Genomic DNA, 27,704 nt, shown 5'->3' on the forward strand with positions numbered 1-27,704 from the left:
GATGAAATGTATTCCTGTTTCTCTCTGGGTAGTGGGTGTCACTTTTAACATTTTTACACACCGGTTAACCATTTTAACATAAATAAATAAAAGCTTTCGTGCTTGCAGCTATGGTTTGTAGCTTGTTTTGGAAGTACAGATCAGATTTCTGCCAGTTTGGGGGTAAAAATACGCTGCACCCTCACAACGCTACAAATGTTCCTTTTACTGTAAGTTTATAAAATAATCCAGTGATTTTAATGTTGATACAAGGCAAGTAAAAACTTTTTCCATTGATGTGAATGAGAGAGACGGCTGTTTGTTCCAACCAGATAAACCGGATACAGCAACGGTTGGTCAGTCAGGGATCAATCAGAAGGCTGACAAAGGTTCAATTTACTTTCTCGTTAAGTATTAAAAGTCCTGGGTCAATTCAGGTAGAAATGTTGGAGCAGGATTGATGGATTGGAGAGGGTTTTAAAGATGCTAAATCAGTGATTTCCACCGGCGGTTCAAACGATCCGTAACCAGCGATGCCTCCTCTCTGAAGTCTCACGGGCCTGAGAGTTAAAACAGACTTTGAAACAGGTGCAATTACATAAAACACAACCTGCCCAAACAACTTTCTTTTAACACTAATTTATTTTTAGTTTTGGAAAGGGGACAGCGTTAACAATTCAGGTGTCCTGCTTTGCCAGCACCCCGACTGCTGAGGCTGGGACTAATTTAGCAGGAAGTGCCGTACGCCGTGTTGCCCGTCAGCATAAACGGTGTAAAAACACTTCATTTTGCACCTTCCAAAGAAGCGTGGAGGGACTGGAGTTGCTTAAAGCAGCGTCTGCTCATTACAGAGGCACAAACTCCATCCCATGATTGGAGTTTAGTTTCATTCCTTATGTCCCGTCGCTAGGGTTGCCACCTTTCAGAAATAGAAATAGGCCTAAGGGACGCCCTGATTTAAGCAGCGCAGGAGCCAAAAAAAAAAGCCCTAAAACTTCTAAACTGAATAAAAATGTGTTTATTTTATATGAAAAACAAAATGCTTTGATTTAAAGTTTAAAGTGCTTTAATAGCATTGAACTTTCATGACGGTACAGACAGCCAACCATATAGCAACTGAACTAGCCTCCTATGCTACGTACGTCCACATCAGCCCAGATGTATAATAAAGCTACAGGTGAAGAATATGGTGTAAAAGTTAATTTATTTCAATAATTCAACTAGAATATGGTGTAAAAGTTAATTTATTTCAATAATTCAACTAGAATATGGTGTAAAAGTTAATTTATTTCAATAATTCGACTAGAATATGGTGTAAAAGTTAACTTATTTCAATAATTCAACTAGAATATGGTGTAAAAGTTGATTTATTTCAATAATTCAACTAGAATATGGTGTAAAAGTTAACTTATTTCAATAATTCAACTAGAATATGGTGTAAAAGTTAATTTATTTCAATAATTCAACTCAATATGGTGTAAAAGTTAATGAAAATACGGTACAAATCGTGTCCCGTATTAGTTCAATACGGGACGCAACATTTTTTTCTCAAATAAAGGACAATTCCGTATTTTACGGGACGGGTGGCAACACTAGCCAGGTTGAGCTTTTCCCCTAAGAAGGGGAATATTGAAGCTTTTTATGTGCTGGGAAAATAAAATAAACCACTTTTTTATGGAGTAAGATCACTTCCAAAAAGATGTGTCCATGTTATAACTATTCATATTCGTAATGATAAACATTTGTATGTAAATACAAAAGTTTTACCCAAAATTCTGCTGTCACACACATGAGTCTGATAAATTATTAGGGTTAGGATAGTTTTTTTTTGTGAGTATGAATCTAAAAGTCTTGTGAATACAACTCTAATTTCTACGACTACGAGTCTTCACTGTGAACACGAATTCAAGTTTATGGTACGAGTCGAAAAACTGTTGAAATGACGTCACAGGCAGAAACAGCATAGACATAAGAAAAATAGAGAAACATATTTTCTCATCAACAAAACATATTTTTAAATTTTCAAGTAACAAAATAACATATTTTATATACTTTTCAGATTTTTTCAATTATTTTATTGTCTGAAAAATGGTTCAAATATGTTATTTTTTTATTCGAAAAATTTTAAATTTGTTTTGTTGATCTATTTTTCTCTATTTTTCTTATTTTTGTGAGGGGGGATATATATAGTTTTCCGGCACTACCTTGTTCTCTATAGCTGATATAACATGAATTACTCCTATGTGGGATCAATAAAGTTCTTTTTTTTGCCATCTGAGCAAATTAAACATATTATATTTGGTGCCTAACTGTTTCCCAAGTATATTAGTGTGTGTGTGAATGAATAAATGAGACGTAAAACGTACATTTCTTTGTAGAAAGGCGCTTTATGAAAAATACGTCCATTTACTTGTATTAGTTTACAGCGCAGTCTTGAACATCCAATATGGCGGCGATGTTGACGCCATATTGGATGTGGCAGTACGGCTCAGCACTCGAGGGGGCGTCTACGTTTATATGTATATATGTATATATGTATATATATATATATATATATATATATATATATATATATATATATATATATATATATATGTGTCTATGCTGTTTCTGCCTGTGACGTCATTTCAACAGTTTTTTGACTCGTACCCATAAACTTGAATTTGTGTTCACAGTGAAGACTCGTAGTCGTAGAAATTAGAGTTGTATTCACAAGACTTTGCACTCACAGCTTTTAGATTCATACTCACATAAAAACAATCCTAACCCTTATAATTTATCAGACTCATGTGTGTGACAGCTAGGCTTGCCATCCGTCCCTTGAAATACGGAATTGTTACGTAATTGGGAATTAAAAGTTGCGTTCCGTATTGAACCAATACTGACACATATTATGCTCTTATTTATTGATGTCATAATAAACAGGTGAAGGTCGGAAAATTTGAATATATTGCAAAACTTTATTCGTAGTAAATTCAACTTAAGGTGAAACAAATATATTATTTCCCACTACATTCAAAGTGAGATATTTCAAGCCTTTATTTGTTATAGTTTTGGTGATTATGGCTCACAGTTTATGAAAACCCCAAATAAAAAATCTCAAAAAATTAGATATATTTTATGAAATCAATAAACAATTCAATCATCAAAATTATAACAAATAAAGGTTTAACATATATTGCTTTGCATGTAATGAGACTATGTAAAATATTAGTTTCACCTTTTCAGTTGAAGTATTGAAATAAATTAACTTTTACACGATATACACCATATATTACACCATACTTTTACTCAAACATAGCATAGGAGGATATTTCAGTTGCTAGTATGGTTGTCTGTCTGTACAGGCATGCAAGTTCAATGCTATTAAAGCACTTTAAACTTGAAATCAAAGCATTTTGGGTTTTTTTTGCATAAAATATGTATATATCTATGCAGTTTAGAAATTTTGGGGATGTCCCTTTTTTTGGCGTCTGTGCTGCTGAAATCGGGGCGTCCCTTATTTCTATTTCTGAAAGGTGGCAACCCTAGTGACAGCAGAATTTTGGGTGCAACTTTTTTATTTATATACAAATGTTTATCATTACGAATATGAATAGTTATAACATGGACACATCTTTTTGGAAGTTATCTTACTCCATACTTGTTCACCATCTGGAAGCACTCATGTAGGAACAGGCCCGTCCGCCGTCATCATGAGATTTAGAGAACAGTAAACAAAAAGGTTCTACTAAGACAATATTAAATCAAAAGTTTACCCTTGTGCAACCATTGTGGCCTGCTATTTTGATGAGTCTCAATGCGTCGCTTAGAAATACCTGATGTTAATTGGTCTCAGTGAGATCTGATGTGTGATGTAACACCACGATGACTGCGGCCTCTTGGTGGCAGCAAAGGTCCACCCAAAACCATCCCCCGGTCCTCCATCCTCCTGCCGGGAGCTCCTGGAGCTCTGGTCCACCGTGGTTAAGGGAGGGAGGGGGAAAAAGGAGAAATAAATAAATAAAAAAACAAACTCCATGACCACGGAGAGCATCAACAGTCATGAGCAGACAAAGGGATGAAAAGAGGGAACTAAAGGTGCAGCAGCCTTTGATTCAAACAGATACGGAGTGGGATTCGGCTTCTTTCTTCCAGTTTTTACCCCCTGTACCTTATTCTCCTCTTTTCATCGTTCCCACCTTGTGACCATTCAGTGTTTCTTAAAAAAAAGTCACCCCATTTTCACGACCTTATCGGCAGTACTGGAGTTGAGGGGGGATGCCATCCCCCCTTTCCATCCCTTATGTCATTTCATCAATGAATGTGGTTTTACTGCTATTTCAACATTTAGAGTCATCACCAGAAAAATAACTTATTTGAAAATTGGAACTTTTTCAAATGCAGTCTCGCTCACTGCAAAAACTCAAAATCTCATGTCTCATTTTTAGTCAAAAAATCTCATTACACTTAAAACAAGAGTCATCACCAGAAAAATGACTTGTTATTTGACAATTTTCACCTGTTTCAAGTAAATTTTCACTTGAAATAAGTAGAAAAATCTGCCAGTGGAACAAGATTTATCTTCTCATTACTAGCAAAAAATCTTGTTCCATATGCAGATTTTTCTACTTATTTTAAGTGAAAATCTACTTGAAACAGGTGAAAATTTTTGTTTTTTCCAGTGATGAGTCTTGTTTTAAGTTTTAAGTGTAATGAGATTTTTTTTTTACTAAAATGTGACATTTTAACTAGAAATAAGACAAATACTCTTGTTAAGATTTTGAGTTTTTGCAGTGATCCATGTTACTTATCCTGTGAAGGACAGAGTCATATTGATAAGTTCAGAAAAGTGTTTTTTATTGTTGTGTTTTGATGTATTTGATGTAAGCCCAGTGGATATTTAAAGCTTACAGAAGGCTGCATTTAACTGCTGCTATGTCATTCCTGCAGTATTTCTGCAGGTGTTTTGGTCACTGCTATTATTTGTAATATATTATATTATTTGTAATCAGCACAAATGATCTGTCCCCATATGATAAAATCCACCATCCCCCCTGATTTTCTTTTACAACTCGAGTTCTGCTTGTCGCACAGGAGTGCGTTGACAGTGAGTTGCAGGTGCTTTACCCGGCCGAGGCCACGAGGGGATTCTCTACAAGAGCTTCTGAAGGTGTGGTCACTTCTTTAAAAATAGTGCTGGGCCTCCTGCTGGGTGGAAAACCATTAAACAAATTACTTATTTGCCCCGAGCTGACTTTGGAAAAAACATTTTGGGATCTGGTGTATACTATTAACACAAAGAACACTTTGTTTTATCTTTGGTCTTTTCCCTCCTCGAGGCTCTTTTGTTTCTGGGTTAGCATTTGCATAGGCCGTGTGTGGGTGTGTGTGCGTGCGTTTGTGCGGTTGTTGTGTTGATGCATGACTTTTGTTTGCCCTCCAGGGAACATTTTAACAGTTAATCTTTCCGAGGGGGTCGTGCACATTCTTTATTATCATAATGTCTGATATTTAAATGTCTTTTTTTTATTTTAAACATTGAGATCAGAAGTCAGCACAGCACTTGTGTGGGAGAATTTGTTAGAGGCTCATTTTCACAACATAAAATAAAAAAAGTTTGAGGTTCGCTGAATTAAAACCTAACAATAGTCCTCTCCCGTCTGTGAAGAGGAGGAGAGAAACTAATATGAGCATGTTTTCTTTTCAGAAATAATGTGTCCTTGCTTTTCAGTGGCTTGTTTCATCTGGAAAAACCACCATTATTGATAAAAGTTCTGCGTTTTTCAGACACTTTCGGTGGCAGTTTTTCTGGTGTTCAGACCTTACTGAAGGAATCAGTGACTACGTTTCCATGCAGTCAAAATTGGGGTTAAGGTCAAAAATCCGGTTACTGAAACATTGGGAATAATCTGTTTCCATGCGTGAGCTAACGGGGTTATCCCTGTTTACATGGTGATTGTAATCATTTGGGATATTTGGATAAAACCAGCGACGCACGGAGAACGTCATGACGCAATTCCCGTCATTTCCACTTCTTCTTCCTGTATCCAAATCCAAAAATACAACAATTAAAGCTGCAAGCAGCGATGAAAGGGCCGTTGCGCGTGCAATTTTCACCAATAAAAATCAAGGACTCAAAACCATGTCCGATGACATGTCTCTATATCGACCAATCAGAAGAAGGGGCGGGCTAATTTGCACCAAATATGTTCAAGGACTTAAAACCATGTCCGATGACACTACCCACGACTCTTTATGTCAAACCATTCAAAAGTTATGGCAGAAAATAGGAACTATCAAATATGGACCAATCAGATGAAGGGGGGGCGCGCTTTTTGGCGTCTATCGTTGCTACGGTAACGCTTTTGACTGAGAAAAGTAATGCGTGTTGTCGCAGGATGGAGACGCACATTTTGATGTATAACACACCTGGGTGCACGTTACGGTTCGGGCTGAATTAACTGCCGAAGGAATGGCATAAATTGCGCCAAAATTACACAATTAATTCAGTACACACCTGTCTCATGTCGCAACTTAAAGAAAAGTCTCTTGGTGCCATGGCCGAAACCGAACAGGAAGTCGGCCATTTTGAATTAATCGCGTAATTTTGGCGCAATTTATGCCATTTCTTCGGCCGTTAATGCGGCCTGAACCGTAACGTGCACCCAGGTTTGTTATACATCAAAATGTGCGTCTCAATCCTGCCACGATGCGCATTACTTTTCTCAGTCAAAAGAGTTACCGTGGCGACAATAGACCCCAAAAAGCGCGCCCCGCCCCTTCATCTGATTGTTCCATATCTGATAGTACCTACTTTCTGCCATAACTTTTGAATGGTTTGATATAGAGAGTCGTGGGTGTTTCATCCGCTAAATGTCCAGGCCTGAAGAATCTACATGTAAGTCATTCAAGCTTCCACTGCAGCCTGAACGTGCACAAGGGTGCGTGGGCCCGTTCATCGCTGCTTGCAGCTTTAATTTTTATATATGCAACTTCTTGTTTATTTCCAATAAGGTCACTGATCACATTTTGGATGGAGGGAGCGTTCTAGAAGTACACAATGTGTTTCCATCTGTGTGTGTACATGTTGGTCACTCATTAGCCTCTAGCTGGTATTGGTAAATCTCTAGGTAGTGTAAACTCTAATGTGTTAAGAGTCGCTCCTGTAGTTTCTTGTGCTGGCCCCCCCTTCTCTTCTCTTTTTTCTCTTTTGTCCATGTTGCAGCATCGTCTGCCGGTGGCGAAGAGCATCTCTGAATGCAAAACACCGGATCCTGCAGTGTGGGAGTGAGAGGGGCAGGGTAACGGCCCCTTTTGGGTGGGGGAGAAGTTTTGTCCCTCAAGACTCCTCTCCCTGGCCCTCCCCTTTTTCAACCTTTCCCCGACCCTGAACCTAACCTGGGACTTGATGATTGGGCCGGAGCTTCGGGAGCTGCGTGCTGGCCTGCGGTCCCCACCCCTGGTCATCCCGTTGCTGCTTCCACCTGCCTGCTGTGCTGTTGCCGTCCCCGACCCCCAGTCTGGCCTTCGGCAGGAGGGTCCCCCCTTATGATCCAGGTCCTGGTCCAGGTTTCTTCCTCCTAAAGGGGAGTTTTCCTTGCCACTGTTTGGCTTAAGGCTTTTTACCTGCCATTGTTTATGTAATAATTGCTCGGGGGTCATGTTCTGGGTATGGATCTCTGGAAAGCGTCTAAAGACAACTTTTGTTGTATTAGACGCTATATAAATAAAATTTAATTGAATTTAATTGAATTTAATTGAATTTAATTTAATTGAATTTAATTGAATTAGCGTTATCCTTTTCCTTTCCCTTAACGCCATGATGAGAATCATTTGAGTTACCACAACAGTAAAATATACCACTTCAATTTCTACATTTGGAATATTTTCAAGTGCCTATTTGTACGTATTAATATGCCTTGTTCGGTTTTGTACCTTTGTACTGTAATTGAAAAAGTCAATAAAGATATTTTTAAAAAGCGGCATCAGCATTACTAAAATTCTCAAGGTTTGACAGTGGTGGACAGTAACGGAGTAAATTTACTTGAGTACTGTACTTAAGTACATATCCAGAGGATTTGTACTTTACTTGAGTATTAGATTTCTTTGGTACTTATTACTCTTACTTGAATACATTTCCAAGACAAATATTTTTACTTTTACTCGAGTAAATTTCTAGGAAGGCTGAAAAGTACTCGTTACTTTCAGGTCTGCTCTTTTTTCTTCTTCCCTAAAATCCTATTGGACACAAGCTGTTTTTGTCAAAGGAGGAGACCTATCACAGTGCACGCTCTCCACTGGGATGTACGTAAAGCGGAAATACGTCAAGCCTCCTCAAAACGATACCGCCAAAGTAGCCTGCGTTTGTCAAGACAGAGCCGCAACAAGTCAAGACAGAGCCGCAACAAGTCAAGACAGAGCTGCAACAAGTCAAGACAGAGCTGCAACAAGTCAAGACAGAGCTGCAACAAGTCAAGACAGAGCTGCAACAAGTCAAGACAGAGCTGCAACAAGTCAAGACAGAGCCGCAACAAGTCAAGACAGAGCTGCAACAAGTCAAGACAGAGCTGCAACAAGTCAAGACAGAGCCGCAACAAGTCAAGACAGAGCTGCAACAAGTCAAGACAGAGCCGCAACAAGTCAAGACAGAGCTGCAACAATGGCTACGCCTGCGTCAGGAGAAGAAAGACAATCCGCTGAGTCGTCTGAGTCTGATAATGAGCCGGACTCGGAGCAGGGACTTTCACAAAATCCTTGGCCGAATCTTAACTCAATGTTTCAAAGAGTTAATTCTCAGAAACAAGAGTTAAAAGATCCTTAAATTAATTTAGAAAAAATATAGTAATTTACTGATGTGGAAAATAAGAAATTTACTCTTACTCTTACTTTTACTTAAAGTAAATTTAAAAGCATTTACTTTTGGATACTTAAGTACCTTTAAAAGCAAGTACTTTTCTACTCTTACTTGAGTAATATTTTGACTGAGCTACTTTTACTTGTAACGGAGTAAATTTTGACCAGTAGTATTTGTACTCTTACTCAAGTACTGGGGTCAAGTACTCTGTCCACCTCTGAGGTTTGATGGTAAATGACACTAAGCATAATTGGCACACAGAAACCAAATAAAAAAAAAAGCCTTATCTCTTCCATTTTTACTTGTATTCCTGAATGCAAATGAGAAGGCAATTAATCAATCTGAGACAATGGAACATTTGATATGCACCCTGTTAAAATCTCTAAAGCTTTATTAATATTATTACTATCTCCAGTTGATTGAAGCTCAAGTTTACACCCAGTTCATTGGCTCAGAGTAAAACAAAAAAAAGTGCTCTGGAAGCATCCGCAGGAAGCAACAATAGTGTCCTCTCACTGGAGGAAGACACGCTCTTATTTATTTATTTATTTATTTTTTGTCTGCGTGTGTGTTCCTGTGCCAGGAGCATTATGTGCAAGACCAGGTGATAATTCACGCTTCACAAGGCCCACAGCTTTTCCATTATGCTCTGGGTTCAAAAAGTTCAGGGTGGCATATTGCGGTGCAAATTGCAGGCAAAAGCATGACAGAAGTGAGTGGAATCAATTACAGCTTGTATGACACACATCAAAAGAACGAGCGGAGTAAGCTACCTTGATAAGAAAGAAGTCATGTGCCACATGATAAGTCACATTCTTTGAAGACAGGCTTTGGGACATTTTATTTTATTTTATTTTAAATACAGTTGTAGATACGCTGGTACGTACGGTGGTCATAATGCAATGAGAATTGGAGGCAAGTTAATTAAGAATTACCCCCAGTGGCGGTGCAGAATCCGTCATTGTGGACGTAGAAACAATGCAGAGAGGGAATTGTGCTGAGGTACTGGTGTGAGACAATACTGGTTGCTAATCTGAAAGCAGTCCAACTGAATAATTATTTTGTTTACGTGCACAAGTGGAGCTGCACACATACATAATATGGCAGGCTCTGATAAGTCAGCAGAACTCCGCGCAGATGCGTACAGCAAAAGGCCCGTCATGTGCAACTAATGTGACAGTCAATGGACCTTGCACTTAGGACGTGTTTGATACACTAAAATATGTGCATTGCACGACTTGTTTAGAGATGACGCATGGCAGATGAGAGAGGGGGAAACTACACATCCAAGCAAATGTAGCCGAGACTCGTCTTTTTTTTTTTTTTTTTTTAATATCTCTTTATTTCACAATAATTTTCACAATTCACATTTTCACATTCATGACTTTTATTCTACCCACATTCCTACCCTCCCCATAATTACCCTAGGGGAAAAAAAAAACTAAAAAAAAAAACATACATTAAGGGAGAACAAAATTAAATAAATATTAAAAAAATAAATAAATAAATAAAAAATATATATAATGGCAGCAACAGCGATATCAAACTATATATATATATCCATACATACATACAAACATACATACATATAAGGCACAAGTTCGAAAATAGAGATACTCCTTGGTCCCCTTTGGAAAAATTCTCCAGTTTTGAAAATAATGGAAACCAGAATTCTTGAAAAATATGACCACGGTTGTATTTTTCCAAAGTTAATTTTTCCAATGGTAAAAAAAATGAAACTTGATCCAAAAAAAACTTGAAAGTTTTTCGAGACTCGTCTTCTAATAGAAAGCCGTCACGATCAGAGGTGTCAAATAACGAAGTACAAATACTTTGTTACATTACTTAGGTAGAAATTATGGTTATCTATACTTCACTGGAGTAATTATTTTTCAGACGACTTTTTACTTTTTACTCCTTACATTTTAAAAACAGCCTTGTTACTCTATTTCATTTGGGCCTTTTAAGAATAAAAGAAGGAAGGAAGGAAGGAAGGAAGAATGAAGGAAGGAAGGAAGGAAGGGAGAAAAGAAGGATGGAAGGAAGGAAGGAAGGAAGGAAGGAAGGAAGGAAGGAAGGAAGGAAGGAAGGAAGGAAGGGAGGGAGGAAGGAAGGAAGGAAGGAAGGAAGGAAGGAAGGAAGGAAGGAAGGAAGGAAGGGAGAAAAGAGGAAGGGAAGGGGAAGAAGGAAGGAGAGAGCAGGATGAAAGAAGGAAGGAAGGAAGGAAAGAAGGAAGGAAGGAAGGATGGAAGGAAGGAAGGAAAAAAGAAAGAAAGAAGGAAGGGAGAAAACAAGGAAAGAAGGAAGGAAGGAAGGAAGGGAGAAAAGGATGGAAGGAAGGAAGAATGAAAAAAAGGAAAGAAAGAAGGAAGGAAGGAAGAAAAGAAGGATGGAAGGAAGGAAGAATGAAAAGAAGGAAAAAAAGAAGGAAGGAAGGGAGAAAAGGATGGAAGGAAGGAAGGGAGAAAAGAGGAAGGGAAGAAGGAAGGAGAGAGCAGGATGAAAGAAGGAAGGAAGGAAAAAAGAAGGAAGGAAGGAAGGAAGGAAGGAAGGGAGGGAGGGAGGGAGGGAGGGAGGAAGGAAGGAAGGAAGGAAGGAAGGAAGGAAGGAAGGAAGGAAGGAAGGAAGGAAGGAAGGAAGGAAGGGAGAAAAGAGGAAGGGAAGGGGAAGAAGGAAGGAGAGAGCAGGATGAAAGAAGGAAGGAAGGAAGGAAAGAAGGAAGGAAGGAAGGATGGAAGGAAGGAAGAATGAAAAGAAGGAAAGAAAGAAGGAAGGAAGGGAGAAAAGAAGGATGGAAGGAAGGAAAGAAGGAAGGAAGGAAGGAAGGAAGGAAGAATGAAAAGAAGGAAAGAAAGAAGGAAGGAAGGAAGGAAGGGAGAAAAGAAGGATGGAAGGAAGGAAGGAAGGAAGGAAGGAAGGAAGGAAGGAAGGGAGGGAGGGAGGAAGGAAGGAAGGAAGGAAGGAAGGAAGGAAGGAAGGAAGGAAGGAAGGAAGGAAGGAAGGAAGGAAGGAAGGGAGAAAAGAGGAAGGGAAGGGGAAGAAGGAAGGAGAGAGCAGGATGAAAGAAGGAAGGAAGGAAGGAAGGAAGGAAGGAAGGAAGGAAGGAAGGAAGGAAGGAAAAAAGAAAGAAAGAAGGAAGGGAGAAAACAAGGAAAGAAGGAAGGAAGGGAGAAAAGAAGGAAGGAAGGAAGGAAGGGAGAAAAGGATGGAAGGATGGAAGGAAGGAAGGAAGGGAGAAAAGGATGGAAGGAAGGAAGAATGAAAAAAAGGAAAGAAAGAAGGAAGGAAGGGAGAAAAGGGGAAGGGAAGAAGGAAGGAGAGAGCAGGATGAAAGAAGGAAGGAAGGAAAAAAAGAAGGAAGGAAGGAAGGAAGGAAGGAAGGGAGGGAGGGAGGAAGGAAGGAAGGAAGGAAGGAAGGAAGGAAGGAAGGAAGGAAGGAAGGGAGAAAAGAGGAAGGGGAAGAAGGAAGGAGAGAGCAGGATGAAAGAAGGAAGGAAGGAAGGAAAGAAGGAAGGAAGGGAGAAAAGAAGGAAGGAAGGAAGGATGGAAGGAAGGAAGAATGAAAAAAAGGAAAGAAAGAAGGAAGGAAGGGAGAAAAGAAGGATGGAAGGAAGGAAGGAAGGAAGGAAGGAAGGAAGGGAGAAAAGAGGAAGGGAAGGGGAAGAAGGAAGGAGAGAGCAGGATGAAAGAAGGAAGGAAGGAAGGAAGGAACGAAGGAAAAAAAGAAAGAAAGAAGGAAGGGAGAAAACAAGGAAAGAAGGAAGGAAGGGAGAAAAGAAGGAAGGAAGGAAGGGAGAAAAGGATGGAAGGAAGGAAGAATGAAAAAAAGGAAAGAAAGAAGGAAGGAAGGGAGAAAAGAAGGATGGAAGGAAGGAAGAATGAAAAGAAGGAAAAAAAGAAGGAAGGAAGGGAGAAAAGGATGGAAGGAAGGAAGGGAGAAAAGAGGAAGGGAAGAAGGAAGGAGAGAGCAGGATGAAAGAAGGAAGGAAGGAAAAAAAGAAGGAAGGAAGGAAGGAAGGAAGGAAGGAAGGAAGGAAGGAAGGAAGGAAGGAAGGAAGGAAGGAAGGAAGGAAGGAAGGAAGGAAGGAAGGAAGGAAGGAAGGAAGGGAAGAATAAAAACTATCCAGTTAAATTGCTCCATCCGGATAGAGTGAATTTGGTTGTGGTTGTTTCAGATGTTCTTGTCCAGTTTTGTTCTTACATCCGTTCCCTCAGATTCCTGCAACTAAACTTGGATGTAATTCCAATAAAGGTTAGGATAAATGATAACATGAACATGAAGTTTGACTTTTTGCACCATTACAATACTTATAGGCAACTAGTCATCATATCTCCTGCTCTCTGAAACACATGTTAATGCTCAATAGTACACATATATGCTTCTTTAATATATTTATATTAACACATGTTAATGCTCAATAGTACACATATATGCTTCTTTAATATATTTGCATTATACTAAGATACATTCATTTTCAATGGCTTTTGTCTTTAATGGCTTTTTTCCCCCTTACATTACTTTTACTTTTATACTTTAAGTATTTTTGAAACCAGTACTTTTATACTTTTACTTGAGTAAAAAACTTGAGTTGATACTTCAACTTCTACAGGAGTATTTTTAAACTCTAGTATCTATACTTCTACCTGAGTAATGAATGTGAATACTGAAGACACCTCTGGCCACGATTCAGTATTCTGACAACGCTTACAAATTATAAAGAGAATTTTAACACTAAATCTGAGGTTGAGCAGTGGCCCAAAGCTGACTTAAAGCAACCCAGAGGACTTCTTTGTTAGCCTTATTAAAATATGAGCTTCAGTTTAATTTGAAGGAATATTTCATTACTTTCAGGAAGTGCCGTTCACCTCCTGCACCCTCGTGCCCCCAACGTCCATAAGTAGGGGTCCACATTTAGCCTGGTCATCTCTGGTAACAAGTCATTCTGCCACAATGTTGATGGGTTTGTGGAGTCAGTTTATGGATGATACTCTTTCCATAGCAGGAGGAGTGACGTCCACTAGCAGTCCAGAGTTTCTCCTCCACCCATATCTCCACTTGTAGGTCTCGAGACTACTTTTTGTGGTCTTGTCACGGTCTTGCGTACTGACATTTGCAGTAATTTAACTGACGTTTGCAGTGACGTAACTCACGTATGCAGTAATTTAACTGATGTTTGCAGTAATTTAACTGATGTTTGCAGTGATGTAACTGATGTTTGCAGTAATTTAACTGATGTTTGCAATAATTTAACTGGTGTTTGCAGTGACGTAACTGATGTTTGCAGTAATTTAACTGACGTTTGCAGTAATTTAACTGATGTTTGCAGTAATTTAACTGATGTTTGCAGTAATTTAACTGATGTTTGCATTGACGTAACTGACGTTTGCAGTAATTTAACTGATGTTTGCAGTGACGTAACTGACGTTTACAGTGACGTAACTGACATTTACAGTGACGTAACTGACGCTTACAGTGACGTAACTGATGTTTGCAGTAATTTAACTGATGTTTGCAATAATTTAACTGGTGTTTGCAGTGACGTAACTGATGTTTGCAGTAATTTAACTGATGTTTGCAGTAATTTAACTGATGTTTGCATTGACGTAACTGACGTTTGCAGTAATTTAACTGATGTTTGCAGTGACGTAACTGACGTTTACAGTGACGTAACTGACATTTACAGTGACGTAACTGACGCTTACAGTGACGTAACTGATGTTTGCAATAATTTAACTGGTGTTTGCAGTGACGTAACTGACGTTTGCAGTGATGTAACTGACGTTTACAGTGCTGTAACTGACGTTTGCAGTGCTGTAACTGACGTTTGCAGTAATTTAACTGACGTTTGCAGACTTAACTGACGTTTGCAGTAATTTAACTGATGTTTGCAGTGATGTAACTGACGTTTGCAGTAATTTAACTGATGTTTGCAGACTTAACTGACGTTTGCAGTAATTTAACTGACGTTTGCAGTGACATAACTGACGTTTGCAGTGACGTAACTGATGTTTGCAGACTTAACTGACGTTTGCAGTAATTTAACTGACGTTTGCAGTGACATAACTGACGTTTGCAGTGACGTAACTGACGTTTGCAGTAATTTAACTGATGTTTGCAGTGACGTAACTGACGTTTGCCGTAATTTAACTGATGTTTGCAGTAATTTAACTGATGTTTGCAGTAATTTAACTGATGTTTGCAGAGACTTAACTGACGTTTGCAGTAATTTAACTGATGTTTGCAGTGACGTAACTGACGTTTGCAGTAATTTAACTGATGTTTGCAGTAATTTAACTGATGTTTGCAGTGACGTAACTGACGTTTGCAGTAATTTAACTGATGTTTGCAGTAATTTAACTGATGTTTGCAGTGACGTAACTGACGTTTGCAGTAATTTAACTGACGTTTGCAGCGGCGTTACTGTCGTTTGCAGAGACGTAACTGTCGTTTGCAGTGACGTAACTGACGTTTGCAGTAATTTAACTGACGTTTGCAGTAATTTAACTGATGTTTACAGTGACCTAACTGACGTTTGTAGTAATTTAACTGACATTTGCAGTAATTTAACTGATGTTTGCTGAGACTTAACTGACGTTTGCAGAGACTTAACTGACGTTTGCAGAGACTTAACTGACGTTTGCAGTAATTTAACTGATGTTTTGCAGTGACGTGACTGACATTTGCAGTGACATAATTGACATTAACAGCAACGTAACTGATGTTTGCAGTAATTTAACTGACGTTTGCAGTAATTTAACTGATGTTTGCAGTAATTTAACTGATGTTTGCAGTCATTTAACTGACTTTGCAGTCATTTAACTGATGTTTGCAGCGACGTAACTGACGTTTGCAGTAATTTAACTGATGTTTGCAGTAATTTAACTGATGTTTGCAGTGACGTAACTGACGTTTGCAGTAATTTAACTGATGTTTGCAGTAATTTAACTGATGTTTGCAGTCATTTAACTGACTTTGCAGTCATTTAACTGATGTTTGCAGCGACGTAACTGACGTTTGCAGTAATTTAACTGATGTTTGCAGTAATTTAACTGATGTTTGCAGTGACGTAACTGACGTTTGCAGTAATTTAACTGATGTTTGCAGTAATTTAACTGATGTTTGCAGTGACGTAACTGACGTTTGGAGTGACGTAACTGATGTTTGCAGAGACGTAACTGATGTTTGCAGTAATTTAACTGATGTTTGCAGTAATTTAACTGATGCTTGCAGTAATTTAACTGATGTTTGCAGTGACGTAACCGACGTTTGCAGTAATTTAACTGACGTTTGCAGTAATTTAACTGATGTTTGCAGTGACGTAACTGACGTTTGCAGTAATTTAACTGACGTTTGCAGTAATTTAACTGATGTTTGCAGTGACGTAACCGACGTTTGCAGTAATTTAACTGACGTTTGCAGTAATTTAACTGATGTTTGCAGTGACGTAACTGACGTTTGCAGTAATTTAACTGACGTTTGCAGCGGCGTTACTGTCGTTTGCAGAGACGTAACTGTCGTTTGCAGTGACGTAACTGACGTTTGCAGTAATTTAACTGACGTTTGCAGTAATTTAACTGATGTTTGCTGAGACTTAACTGACGTTTGCAGTAATTTAACTGATGTTTGCAGTGACGTAACTGATGTTTGCAGTAATTTAACTGATGTTTGCAGTAATTCAACTGACCTTTGCAGTAATTTAACTGACGTTTGCAGTGACATAATGACGTGGTTCCCCTTGACACCCCGAGCTATGAAGAAACAAACCGGTTCTCAGCTGGTTCCCAAGTTGAGCGAGTTGTGAACCAGAACCAGAACCAGTTTGGTGGAAAAGGGGAATAAGAGAATGGAAGTAATAGAGACGAGGAAATCAGTCAATCATGGATATATAAGTGGGACCCTGTTTTTGAAAAATGACAACAGGTAATTTGTGCCACTTTAAACTATATGTACCAACAGCATATTAACATGCTTGCGGTGGTAAAAACCACCAATAATGTAATGTTTTTTCATTTATTTCCCCACACCCAGCCATGCACACATACTTATGTTACTGACATACAAAAGGTGCTGATATTAACCTCCCGAACACATATTTCCCGGTTTGCACATTACATCACAAGTACAACTGGGGCTGATGTAATGTAACCAATGTAACCAACTGAAAGCGGAGGTAATTACAGATGTTTTCATGATGACAGAGTTCATCTCTTGTACTTGAAGCTCTTTACAAAAAAGAAGAGGAAGAAAGAAATGCAAAGCAAAACCCTCCTGCTGTGAATGCAGTAAAAATCATCATGGGAGAGACGCTTTTGTTGCAGCCAACAGCTGTGCAATCGCTTTCTAGCCCATTCCTTTACTGTATTTTATTCTTTTACAAACAAGCGAACAAGGGAAAAAAGCAAAAATCATGTTGTACTTTCCTTCCTTCCTTCCTTCCTTCCTTCCTTCCTTCCTTCCTTCCTTCCTTCCTTCCTTCCTTCCTTCCTTCCTTCCTTCCTTCCTTCCTTCCTTCCTTCCTTCCTTCTTTTCTCTCTTCCTTTTCTCCCTTCCTTCTCTCTTTACTTCTTTTCATCCTTCCATCCTTCCTTCCTTCCTTCCTTTCTTCCTCTTGTTCTCTCCTTTCTTCCTTCCTTACTTCCTTCTTTTCTCCCTTCCTTTTCTCCCTTCCTTCCTTCTCTCTTTACTTCTTTTCATCCTTCCATCCTTCCTTCCTTCCTTCCTTTCTTCCTCTTGTTCTCTCCTTTCTTCCTTCCTTACTTCCTTCTTTTCTCCCTTCCTTCCTTCCTTCCTTCCTTCTCTCTTTACTTCCTTCCTTCCTTCCTTCTCTCTGTACTTCTTTTCATTCTTCCTTCCTTCCTTCCTTCCTTCCTTCCTTCCTTCCTTCCTTCCTTCCTTCCTTCCTTCCTTCCTTCCTTCCTTCCTTCCTCTTGTTCTCTCCTTCCTTCCTTCCTTCCTTCCTTCTTTCCTCTTGCTCTCTCCTTCCTTCTTTCTTTCTTTCCTCTTGCTCTCTCCTTCCTTCCTTCCTTCCTTCCTTCCTTCCTTCCTTCCTTCCTTCCTTCCTTCCTTCCTTCCTTCCTTCCTTCCTTCCTTCCTTCCTTCCTTCCTTCCTTCCTCTTGTTCTCTCCTTCCTTCCTCTTGTTCTCTCCTTCCTTCCTTCCTTCCTTCCTTCCTTCCTTCCTTCCTTCCTTCCTTCCTTCCTTCCTTCCTTCCTTCCTTCCTTCCTTCCTTCCTTCCTTCTCTCTTTCCTTCTTTTCATTCTTCCTTCCTTCAAACAAGGGAAAAAAAGCTAAAATAATTTTTTACTTTGCTGCTTTGGCTTCAGGTTTTTTCATTGTTTCACAAACACTGACAAAAACAAAAAACTGGGACTAAAACAATATCTTTGTTCTCTGTACTGTCTGGATGACAACACTGCTTTGCCGTCTGTAGACCGTCCATGAACTCAGAGCCCGAATGACGCTTAAAACAGCGCCGGTATAAAAAATGATTAATTTAGCTGCTCTGACACAACCTGCTGCTTAGGTGAAAGCTGTTTTTCCTGACACCTATTGTTCCTTTGGTGCTGCTGTGTCGGTTTGAGTACAGGCTCTCTTGGATGCCAGAGAAATAAGAACAGCAACGCTTCAAAGACAATGTGACGCAGGAGAGAAAAAAAGGGTGCTGAACACTAATTTTCGCCTGGGGCTTATTTGGGGACCGTTTTGCTGACTGGAAGAAAATCACGCAGCTTTTCAAGACCAAACAAGTCCCCCTCGGCTCTGGTGGCTGCCACTTGCTCAGCACATCAGAGATTCGCTGTAGCACAAACCTAATGCTCACTCGGGGAGGTTTGTGCTCCGGAAAGATGAGAAAAACGCTGAAGCCAACGCAGACTTTCATAATCAGATTGTTCAGTAGTCGAAGACTGAAGGATCATATGGCAACATGGGGAGTCACCAGGACTAGGGCTTACAGATCAGGTTTTATGGGATGGTAAACATCCTGAAGGTGCCCTGATAGGCAAGGCCCGTTTATTTGTATAGCACAATTCAACACAAGGTAATTCAAAGTGCTTTACATCAACATTAAAAGCAGCAAAACACAATTAAACAGTAAGTAAAAAAATAAAATTAAAGCTGCAAGCAGCGATGAACGGTCCTCCACCCTTGTGCACGTTCAGGCTGCAGTGGAAGCTTGTATGGCTTGCATGTAGATTCTTCAGGCCTGGACATTTCGCGGATGACACCACCCACGACTCTCTATGTCAAACCATTCAAAAGTTATGGCAGAAAGTAGGAACAATCAAATATGGACCAATCAGATGAAGGGTGGGCACGCTTTTTGGCGTCTATAGTCGCCACAGTAACACTTTTGAAAGAGAAAAGTAATGCGCGTCGTCGCAGGATGGAGACGCACATTTTGATGTATAACACACCTGGGTGCACGTTAAAGTTCGGGCGAAGGAGCGGCTGAAGAAATGGCATAAATTGCGCCAAAATTACACGATTAATTCAAAATGGCCGACTTCCTGTTGGGTTTCGGCCCATGGCGCCAAGAGACATTTCTTTAAGTTGCGACATGATACAGGTGTGTACCGATTTTCTGATCAGGGGATGCCCCCAAACAACATATAAAAAATTCAGATTTCTATGACTTCTGCAACAGTGTTTCCTCTAAAACGTCCTGGCTGGTTAGGAGGGTGTAGACACGTATAGGTCTGAGAGCCTCCTGACTAATGGAACAGGGCCTATTTTGTGTCTTTTTTTGCATAGTTCACTAACGCCTTTAGCTAGGAGTCTGAATTTTTTATATGTTGTTTGGGGGCATCCCCTGATCAGACAGTTTGGTGCAGATCAGACCTGTACTTTTCGATGGGCGGGGCTTTGAAACGTCACCTTTTCCAACATTCGAACGGACACCGTTGCCACAATATTTGACCAAACCAAGTAAAACTTGACCTGTGGCCTCCATATGGGGCCTAGATTGGGCTTGCCAAGTCTCAACTCTGTGAACCCTCTGCAATGCCAACTAGCTCTGTGGAAGTTGTACAGCCACGGGATCAAAAGATCCTAGCAAAGGGCCTTCTGCATTGCAACATAGTCAAAAATCAGTCTCCCAGCTCAAAGCGTTAGTGAATTATTCAAAAAACACACAAAAAAGGTCAGAAAAAGGCACCACACACGGTGACCTTTGGCACTTCCGAAGGTCGCATGGGTCTGGACCTCGGCACAGTGGATGAGAGTCACCTCCTGATACAGAGTCTAGAATTTCAGCCTCTTAGCTCAAAGCGTTAGTGAACTATGCAAGAAAAGACACAAAATAGTCTTCGCAGGCCAGAAGCAACAGACGCGGTGACCTTTGACACTTCCGAAGGTCACACAGATCTGAAACTATGAACAGTGGATGAAAGTCCCCTCCTGATACAGAGTCTAGAATTTCAGCCTCCTAGCTCAAAGCGTTAGTGAACTGTGCAAAAAAAGACACGAAATAGTCTTCGCAGGCAGAAAAGCAACAGACTTATCTTATCTGTGGTCGTTACACTATGTTCCAAAAAGTATTGTTTTTAATGGACAAGATCCGGCATTTTACGTTGAATTCTATTGTTCAGGTTTTAAAATTCTAGCTAAATACATAAAAAAGGGAGGAAAAAAAAAACTAGAATACAAATTATTATATATTATTTATCACAATACACAAAGTTACAGCGCGGTACAGACAGAAAAAAAACACACTATTATCTGCTGCCATACTGCGCCAGTAAAAACATTTTTACAACATTTAGTTTTTTGGAGCACACATTTTAGGATTCAGCCGATGTGGTACAGTAATAGATTTTGATGTTTAACTATTAATCACTTAGTTCACATTCATATTCTGTTTAATTTTGGAATAAATAGTTAAAACGATTTTGTCAAGCAAAGCGGACTGGCTATAGCAACGGTAGCTGAGGATTATGGGTAGTGTATTACCTACAGTTATCCATCACTGATAAAACAACTCTTTCTTTCTCAGAATCGAAGGGAAAAACATGAAAATTGATGTGCAGGAAATTAAACCACTAATGTTGTGTAATTAACAAGGATACAGTGGTGTTTCTGCCTTAAGAAATGTTGCAGATATCATTGTGAAAATCGCTGTTAACGTCAAAACGGACAGTAATTAGAATACTTCCGTGTGTCCGATCCTCAGTTATCCAATGGGACTGATGCTCTCAGCGGCTTGAAACGACGCGGCCGGGTTGGGTGGAATTACATTAGAATCTGTTGAGAGCCCGCTGCGTCGGTGCTTAGACGCTGAGGGCGACCCTGTGAGTCAGAAACTGACGCCGAAGGGCCCTGACCAAGCGTCGGTTATTGACGAGCTGGGAGTGAGACTGTGTTGGTCAAGACCAGGACCAAAGACTGTCAAGACCAGGACCAAAGACTGTCAAGACCAGGACCAAAGACTGTCAAGACCAGGACCAAAGACTGTCAAGACCAGGACCAAAGACTGTCAAGACCAGGACCAAAGACTGTCAAGACCAGCACCTCAAACTGCCTGATGCAGACAGCGTTCAGCTGACTGATTATGACTTGAAAAAGTTTCATAGAGTAAAAGGGATCATTTTAATTTATATGTCAACGTTACAGTTTCGTGTTGAGAATAAGTTTAGGAAATGTAATTGGATGACAAAAAGCTGACAATGAGATACGGAGGATTTCCTGAAAGTATTCCTCTGCCATGCCCCATGACAGCCATTCATTCCACCTTAAGAAAAGAGCTAACAAAAGGACTAAAGGATACGTCTCTCTCTGCTTCTGTGCTGACACATCCAGATACACCAAACCCACCGTCTGTACTGCAAAGAAGAATTTGGGGCTTAGATAGGAAATGCTAAAGTTTTGCTCTGGGCTTTGAATGTCACTAAAGGTGGTTTGTTGCCATGGCAGCGCAGCTTTTTTTTGTCCAGGGCAGGATATGTTCAAGGCAGGAGAAAAATAAATACGAAGGCACTGACTGACCTCTATATTTGCCATGTTGGATGTCAAATCACAAAACTATTTAAGAAATGCTAACAAAATAGTTTTGCATCCATGGTTTTTTTCCACTCAACTAAACCTCCTAATTTAAAATAAACTGTACTTCAAGATTATATTTTTTTTTTCTTTATAGCTCCCGAGACCCTTCAACTTGGTGTCAGATACCATAAAAATCCACCTGCAAAACATTAATTTAATGGAAAAACACAGCCATAATTAGGGGCATTGATAGCGATAAGCCTCTTAATTTACTCATTCAGTCAGCATTTTTATTTTTTATTTTTTGCAAGCTATACTTCCTGGCTTTGGCTGCAGACTTTGGTGCTTCTATCCTGTATTACATTTCTGATGACCAAGCTCGACCAGGGACCGCAGAGTTTACAGAAGACAATTCGATAAAAGTAAGTTCAACACAGGTAAGCATCTTTAAAATGAGTTTCTGCAATAAAGTAGAAACATTCTCATTACTGGGAGCAACAGAGATGTTAACTGAAGGCAGTGGAGGCTACTTAAATTAGTAACCAGTTAAAGAAAAAAAACCTTTTTTAACAAAACTAAGCTAAAAAGGGTTATTTAACCTTTTCCTTCTTCTCTCCCTTCCTGTTCTCCCATCCTTCCATCCTTCTTTTCTCCCTTCCTTCCTTCTCTCTTTCCTTCTTTTCATTCTTCCTTCCTTCCTTCCTTCCTTCCTTCCTTCCTTCCTTCCTTCCTTCCTTCCTTCCTTCCTTCCTTCCTTCCTTCCTTCCTTCCTTCCTTCCTTCCTTCCTTCCTTCCTTCCTTCATTCCTTCTTCTCTTCCTCCTCCCTTGACCCGATGACAGCTCAAGGGTTAATCTTCTCAATGAAGCTGGTGAAAATGTTCCTGGGTTTGTTTCATCTTGATGACCTACCATCTTGATGAACTACAACCTGTGACTTTTAACAGTGTTGATGTTTCCTGTTTGCTTGGTAAGATTGAAAAACTAGGGGCTTTTAACCCTTGTACTGTCTTTGGGTCAAAATGACCTAATTCTCCTGTCCTTCTTTCCTCCTGCTCTCTCCTTCCTTCCTTCCTTCCTTCCTTCCTTCCTTCCTTCCTTCCTTCCTTCCTTCCTTCCTTCCTTCCTTCCTTCCTTCCTTCCTTCCTTCCTTCCTTCCTTCCTTCCTTCCTTCCTTCCTTCCTTCATTCCTTCCTTCCTTCCTTCCTTCCTTCCTTCCTTCCTTCCTTCCTTGATTCTTTCGCAAGCCAGGCCTGGCGTAAAATTTGATATTTAATGGTTTGCATTAATGGGCGTGGTCTAACGGCTCAACAGCGCCCTCTAGAAAACTTTGTGCCTCAAGCCCCACAATACGGTTTGACGTACATGCACGAAAATCGGTACATACCTGTATCATGTCACAACTTAAAGAAAAGTCTCTTGGCGCCATGGCAGAAACTGAACAGGAAGTCGGCCATTTTGAATTAATCGCGTAATTTTGGCGCAATTTATGCCACTCCTTCGGCAGTTAATACGGCCCGAACCGTAACGTGCCCCCAAGTGTGTTATACATCAAAATGTGCATCTCCATCCTGCAACAACGCGCATTATTTTTCTCAGTCAAAAGCATTACCGTGGCGACGCTAGACGCCAAAAAGTGTGCCCCCCCTTCATCTGATTGGTCCATATTTGATAGTTCCTACTTTCTGCCATAACTTTTGAATGGTTTGACATAAAGACATGTGGGTGGTGTCATCGGACATGGTTTTGAGTCCTTGAACATAATTGGTGCAAATTAGCTCCACCCCTTCTTCTGATTGGTCAATATCTGATAGTTCCTATTTTCTGCCATAACTTTTGAATGGTTTGACATAGAGAGTCGTGGGTGGTTTCATCCTCTAAATGTCCAGGCCTGAAGAATCTACATCAAGTCATTCAAGCTTCCACTGCAGCCTGAACGTGCACAAGGGTGCGAGGGCCCGTTCATCAGTGCTTGCAGCTTTAATTCTTCTTGCTGCATTATGGAGAAGAACATTGAATGTTTGCAAACTTCCATATGCACGCACTCTGTGCTCTGTAACAACATAAGGAAAATCACAAAATGTCTCCTGTTAGCAACCAGACTCAACAGTGACTAGCTACATAGCAGCCTTGCGGCACTCTCAGGCTGCAACAACTTCTCCACTACTTACAAATGTATGCATGACAGATAATATTTTAACAGTTCTGCGATATAACAAAATGACTACAACAAATGTACAATTATTTTAAGTAACATGAATTCACTCTTACCACTTAAACAATGAAATTACTGAGAGCAGCAAAAATGCGTACCTTGCTGGTTAAAGTCACGGAGCAAGGTGGAAGTAAAACCCTCCGCAACGCGGTAAGTGCAGTTTAGAAAATAAAATACTCCTTATACTTCCGGTAATAGTTAGAGACCTATTTCCTGACGTATATGTGTTGAACTTCATGAACATTAACAAGAACATGTACACTAATACCTACAGAAGAGTATTAGGGCCAGGCAAGAGAAAAATAAAAATAATATTTTAGAGGAGGAAGATTTTTTTTCATTATGCATTTCGAGAAAAAAGTCGAAATGTCGAGAAAAAAGTCGAAATGTAAAGAATAAAGCCAAAATTTCGGGAATAAAGTTGAAATGTTGAGAAAAAAGGCAAAATTTCCCAAATTTTTTTTTCTCGAAATTGTATTTCAACATTAAGCTCGACATTTCAACTTTTTTCTCAACATTTCGACTTTTTTCTCGAAGTCTATAATGATAAAAATCTTCCCCTCTCAAATATTTTTCTCTTGCATGGCCCTAATACTCTTCCCTAAATACCCTTTTCTCCCCGCATATTAACAGCTCTCAAAGAAATACAAGAAAACATGACAGCAAAAACATTGCCCTTCAAAATAAAAGCGTGCACTCCGCTGCCTTGTTCATTATAAGGCGAAACAACATCACACCACTACGTCAGCAAAATGCCAGAACTGAGCCACTGTATCAGATATGTCCTCACCCACCCCAAAGAAAACACAGCCTGGACCTTATTTCCATCCTACCAGCTAGTTTTAATACAGTACTTCATGTTCTGTATTAAAGGTTGTTTCTTTTAGGTCTTTTGTTTACGTAAGCACTTTTGGCGATTTGCTTATCGTATCCAGGTCAGAGTCAAGAGCATGTTTGCTCAGGATAAGTTCCTCTGCTCTAGCCTTTTTGCCTTTAGTTCAAAGTTAAACAGCTGTGTGATGACTGTTGATGTTGATTAAAATTAGGTTATGCGTAAACTCTCTGTTCAGCATTACACGTAGCACCCGGAGGAAATTATAGTTAATTAAAGCTGCAAGCAGCGATGAACGGGCCCTCGCACCCTCGTGCATGTTCAGGCTGCAGTGGAAGCTTGTATGACTAATGTAGATTCTTCAGGCCTGGACATTTAGCGGATGACACCACCCACTCTCTATGTAAAACCAAGTAGGAACTATCAGATATCGACCAATCAGATGAAGGGGCGGGGCTAATTTGCACCAATTATATTCAAGGACTTAAAACCGTGTCCGATGACACCACCCACAAGTCTTTATGTCAAACCATTCAAAAGTTATGGCAGAAAGTAGGAACTATCAAATATGGACCAATCAGATGAAGGGGGGGCGCGCCTTTTGGCATCTATCGTCGCCATGGTAACGCTTTTGACTGAGAAAAGTAATGCGCATCGTCGCAGGATCGAGACGCACATTTTGATGTATAACACACCTGGGTGCACGTTACAGTTCGGGCCGTATTTACAGCCGAAGAAATAAATTTCAACAAAATGACACAATTAATTCAAAATGGCTGACTTCCTGTTCGGTTTCGGCCATGTCACCAAGAGACTTTTCTTTAAGTTGTGACATGATACAGGCGTGTACCGATTTTCGTGCATGTACGTCAAACCGTATTGTGGGGCTTGAGGCACAAAGTTTTCTTGGGGGCGCAGTTGAGCCATTAGGCCACGCCCATTAATACAAACCATTAATATCAAATTTTTCGCCAGGCCTGGCTTGCGTGCAAAATTTGGTGACTTTTGGGGCACGTTTAGGGGGAAAAAAGGCCCTCCTTTCGTCGGAAAAATAAAAATAAAAACCAGAAAAAAAGAAATTCCTACAGATACAATCGGGCCTTCGCACCTTTAAGTGCTCGGGCCCTAATAATCTGACAAAGCAGGGGATTGAAGTTGTGTCGTTTATCAAAGCATTTTAAGTGAATCATATGTCAAAAGATAAAAGAGATATATAGCTGTGATTATGCTACCGTACCAATACTGCTGTGTTTGCTTCTTTCATGCATTCATTCATGCATACTTGTGCTTTTTATTAATTTACCTCTTTTCTTATCATTTTATTTGTTATTTACTGTTTAATTGTGTCTTGATGCTTTTAATGTTGATGTAAAGCACTTTGAATTACCTTGTATTGAATTGTGCTATATACATAAACATGCTTTTCCTTGCCTTGCCTAATTTGAAATATTTGAAATATGCATAGTAATTAGTAGGAATGGGTGATATTTTACCGTTCACGATAAACCGTCAAAAGAATTCTCCACGGTAAGAATTTGTATCTCACGGTAAAAATTATAAATTCCCGTTGATGATGTTTTTGTGTCAAACTGATTTATGGTTCTGCGTTAAATCCACGCACAACGTACGGGAAGGAAGGAAGGAAGGAAGGAAGGAAGGAAGGAAGGAAGGAAGGAAGGAAGGAAGGAAGGAAGGAAGGAAGGAAGGAAAGGAAAAAAGAAGGTAGGAAGGAAGGAAGGGAGGAAAGAAGGAAGGGAGGAAAGAAGGAAGGAAGGAAGGAAGGAAGGAAGGAAGGAAGGAAGGAAGGAAGAAAGGAAGGAAGGAGAGAGCAGGAGGAAAGAAGGAAGGAAAGGAAAAAGAAGGTAGGAAGGAAGGAAGGAAGGGAGGAAAGAAGGAAAGAAGGAAGGAAGGAAGGAAGGAAGGGAGGAAAGAAGGAAGGAAGGAAGGAAGGAAGGAAGGAAGGAAGGAAGGAAGGAGAGAGCAGGAGGAAAGAAGGAAGGAAAGGAAAAAGAAGGTAGGAAGGAAGGAAGGAAGGAAGGAAGGAAGGAAGGAAAGGAAAAAGAAGGTAGGAAGGAAGGAAGGAAGGAAGGAAGGAAGGAAGGAAGGAAGGAAGGGAGGAAAGAAGGAAGTAAGAAAGGAAGGAAGGAAGGAAGGAAGGAAGGAAGGAAGGAAGGAAGGAAGGAAGGAAGGAAGGGAGGAAAGGAGGAAGGAAGGGAAGAAGGAAGGAAATGAGCCTGAAAGAAAGAAAGAAAGAAAGAAAGAAAGAAAGAAAGAAAGAAAGAAAGAAAGAAAGAAAGAAAGAAAGAAAGAAAGAAAGAAAGAAAGAAAAAAGGATAAATTCCCGTTGATGAGGTTTTTGTGTAACAAACATGGCGGATCTGAGAGTGAGATAGATTTATAGTTACAAAGGTGGAGTTGAATTGGTATTTTTTTTTATCGTCATTTTTATCGTTATCAGGATAAATGCCAGAAATTATCCTGATAATTTTTTAGTCCATACCGCCCATCCCTAGTAATTAGTATATTCAGTCAAACCTCTGCTGCTTCATGATTCTCCTCTTCTTTTCTGCAGACTCTGCTTCTGTTTGCAACAATAGCCACGTTTTGCCAACAGTAATCTTCCACAAAATTTAAATATGCATCTTTACACCAAGCCGTAAATAAAATGCTCTCCTGTCTGCATTTGGGATATTGGACTATGAGGGGGCCGGCATGTTTTTGAAAACAGTGGGCCGCCTTCCAAATTACCCACTGGGCATGGAGCGACACAACAAGCTGTGCTCTGGAGAGAGCTTGTAATAGATTACAGCGATTCCCTTTGGACATGGCGTTGGGCAGGTGGCGGCTTAGTTGGTGCAACACACGG

Source organism: Cololabis saira, chromosome 11 (assembly GCF_033807715.1).
Source record: "Cololabis saira isolate AMF1-May2022 chromosome 11, fColSai1.1, whole genome shotgun sequence".
Lineage (NCBI taxonomy): Eukaryota > Metazoa > Chordata > Actinopteri > Beloniformes > Belonidae > Cololabis > Cololabis saira.